Raw genomic sequence first — 4,025 nt, 5'->3', positions numbered from 1 at the left:
AGGTCAGCAGCGCACCATCCCCACCATATACAGTGCTGACACTGCACTGCTTCCCCCTCCTGAGATGCCGGATGGTGGACCAGAATCTCCTCGAAGCCGTCCGAAAGTCGTTCTCCATGGCCTCCCCAAACTCCTCCCATGCCCAAGTTTTTGCTTCAGCGACCACCAAAGCCACATTCCGCTTGGCCGGCCGGTACCTATTAGCTGCCTCCAGAGTCCCACAGGACAAAATGGTCCTGTAGGACTCCTTCTTCAGCTTGACAGCATCCCTCACCGCCAGTGTCCACCAACGGGTTCAGGGATTGCCGCCACGACAGGTACTGACCACCTTACGGCCACAGCTTCGGTCAGCCACCTCAACAATAGAGACACGAAACATGGCCCATTCAGACTCAATGTCCCCCACCTACCTCGGGATGTGGTCAAAGTTCTGCTGGAGGTGGGAGTTGAAGCTACTTCTGACAGGGGACTCTGCCAGACGTTCCCAGCAGACCCTCACAACACATTTGGGCCTACCAGGCCTGACTGGCATCCTCCCCCACCATCGAAACCAACTCACCACCAGGTGGTGATCAGTTGACAGCTCCGCCCCTCTCTTCACCCGAGTGTCCAAGAAATGTGGCCACAAGTCCGACGACACGACCACAAAGTCGATCATCGAACTGAGGCCTAGGGTGTCCTGGTGCCAAGTGCACATATGAACACCCCTATGCTTGAACATGGTGTTTGTTATGGACAATCCGTGACGAGCGAAGTCCAATAACAAAACACCGCTCGGGTTTAGATGGGGGGGGGGGGGCATTCCTCCCAATCACGCCCTTCCAGGTCTCACAGTCATTGCCCACATGAGCACTGAAGTCTCCCAGCAGTACGAGGGAGTCCCCAGAAGGTATGCCCTCTAGCACCTCCTCCAGAGACTCCAAAAAGGGTGGGTACTCCGAACTGCTGTTCGGCACATACACACAAACAACAGTTAAGACCCGTCCCCTCACCCAAAGGCGGAAGGAGGCTACCCTCTCGTCCATCAGGGTAAACCCCCAATGAACAGGCTCCAAGTCGGGGGGCAAGAAGTATGCCCACACCCGCTCGGCGCCTCTCACCGGGAGCAACTCCAGAGTGGTAGAGAGTCCAGCCCCTCTCAAGGAGATTAGTTCCAGAACTCAAACTGTGCATCGAGGTGAGCCCGACTATATCTAGCCGGACCCTTTCGACCTCACGCACTAGCTCAGTCGCCTTCCCCTTCAGAAAGGTGACATTCCACGTCCCAAGAGCCAGTTTCTGTAGGTTTCTTGTAGGATTGGACCGCCAAGGTCTCCGCCTTCGGCCACCACCCAACTCAAACACTGCACCTGACCTCCTTGGCCCCTCCCATAGGTGGTGAGCCCATGGGAAGGGGGACCCACGTTGCCTCTTCTGGCTGTGCCCGGCCGAGCCCAATGGGTGCAGGCCCGGCCACCAGGCACTCGCCATCGAGCCCCACCTGCAGGCCTGGCTCCAGAGAGGGAGGCCCCGGTGACCCGCGTCCGGGCAAGGCGAAAACGCTGTTAAAATTTTTTCTTCTTCATAGGAGGTCTTTTTTGTAGTGAGCTGTGTTAATAATAGAAATGCACTACTGGAAAAAAGACACAATATCTGTTCTTCACAACAACATTTTTGCCTGTGTCTCAATCTCTCACCAAATGGACATTTGATAACAAATCCAGATGCCCGTACTCTGAGTCTGTGCACGGGTGGCATTGGGTGCTACCAATAGAAGACTACACAAAGTGTCCTTTCTGCCATTAAAGGACTGCAGCTATACAAGGAGTGATCAATCAGCACTCAGCTATGCTAGTAATCAATAATCCAACATTCAGTTTAAACTTATACATAAACATTATATTTATATTTATATTTTGTTATGTTTATTAACCAATAACAGCAAATTTAAGCAACACAAATAATTATACAACCTGGGTGCAATCACACGGTCTTCATTAAAGCCTAGATCAGGGGTGTTGAAGTCCAGGCCTGAAGGGCCGCAGTGGCTGCAGGTTTTCATTCTAACCCTTTTCCTAATCAGTGACAAGTTTTCACTGCTAATTAATTCCTTTTCCCTTCATTTTAATAGCCCTATTTTTAAAGATTCAGTCCTCTGAATTGATCTGTTTCTTTATTAAATGACAACCAAACAGAAATGAGATGCGAGACGAGCCAACAGATGACCAGCTAAATTGGAACGTCAAACTTCAACCAATTTCACTCCAGCCAATCTCTTAATAAGAAGCCAATTCTTGCTGTTAATTTAACCCGTTATTTAATTCCATGCCTTGTTGCTACTCTCATTCTGCCACAGCAGACATTTCCAGAACTCTTGATTTTTGTGTTTTTTTCTAAGAACACCGTTCAAATGTTTAGGTGACCTGAGAAATCAACCTTACTGAGACCACCTTCACTTTTCTTTATTTTCAGGTATTGTGTGATGGGCACAGGTCAGCTGGTCATGTGGCAGCTCGTATTGTGTCTCATTAATGTTTGCCTGCTAATTAAGGAATAACAAATAACTAAGGGGCCTGAGTCACGTTAATTAAAACTAAGGGAAAATAAGTTAATTAGCAGAAAAAACTGGTCACTAATGAAAAAGTATTACCAGTAGTAACTCAAGATTCCTGGATGGCCTCCCATCCAAGTACTGGCTGGGCCCAAACATGCCTAGCTTCAGAAGGATAACCCATTCTAAAGTGCATGGGATATATATCCATATATTTTCTGGGGATATTGCAATATATTTAATGATCATAAGGAATTGCTAAACCATAGTCTTGATGTAGTTGGTTAAATATACTGCAACTTGACATGTAAAAGACCATGTCCACATTCAACATGCCATGAACACTTTTGACTAGCTGTGTTTTCAGTTTTTTAAGGTAGTGTGTAATGAACGCTCAGTAGTGTTTATACATTGACTTTCATTGTGTGTGATCTGAAAGCAGAGTTTGGTTTTGAGCAAAGATAAAGTGATTTGGAGTCCACTGATTCAGTTTGCCAGGTGAGTCAGAGGTTTTACAAATATGGTATAAAGATTTGATGTTGCGTTCTTTTATTAAGTGCCTTGCACATGGGAAAGGCGCTATATAAATAAAATGTATTATTATTATTATTAAATGTATTATTATTATTTTTTTGTTTTTTACAAAATGGTGTAGTTTCATGAAATACATTTTTAGCAAATGTGAAAAAACTATAAGAATGAAGCTTATGTTATTTGCTCACTAGCATATGCTTCAACTAATATTAGCTTTTTATGAGGTTTTGAAAATATTCACCTTGAAAAGTATGCTACGATTCTAAAAGCAGACAGAAAGAAAATGCTTTTTATTTTGATATACTGCTTTGAGCTGTTGCCCTTTTCAGGATCAAACTTTACTTTGTGTCTAATCTGTCGAGAGCAGTCCTCCCACCTGCTGAAGCACCTTTAGTTCTCATAATTGTAATCCGTTAGGAGTTACTGGCTCCCTTTGGCATTCCCACCTCTACAGTTACTAAGCAGTAAGCAGATTTCAACATAATGAGGTCTGACTGGAGGAGTCTCTTAACACCCTAACCTTAAAGTTTTCCACAAGGAATCAATATAGTTACACAATTCCCGGGACTTCTGTACTGAATCTAAGTCTGATAAAATTGGTCCCAGGTGTTTTCTGGAACACTGTTTACTGTACACTTAATTAATCAAAATACAGTATAATATTGTGTACTTTCATGTGAAATCTGCTTACAGACACTTTTATCCACTTTTAAACAGCAGGATCTCTTTTACAGTGGCGTGCAAAATAAATCCCCTTGGAAGTCATCCTAATTTTCTGCATGAAAAAAGATCTGTACACATATTTATCTATTCAGCATTTGTAATGTTAACACTGCTGTCATGGTACATTTGCATAAATGTCAAAATAAAGCATCTGTAGACATTCAACTGAAGAAGAAAAATTCCAAAGTTTGTGTTTGTGTAAGCATTTAAACTTCTGTGCTTTGGTAGCTCCAGGTTT

The sequence above is a fragment of the Erpetoichthys calabaricus genome, chromosome 4 (genome assembly GCF_900747795.2).
Source record: "Erpetoichthys calabaricus chromosome 4, fErpCal1.3, whole genome shotgun sequence".
NCBI lineage: Eukaryota > Metazoa > Chordata > Cladistia > Polypteriformes > Polypteridae > Erpetoichthys > Erpetoichthys calabaricus.
The sequence above is the reverse complement of the archived record's forward strand: the minus strand, read 5'-3'. Positions refer to the sequence as shown.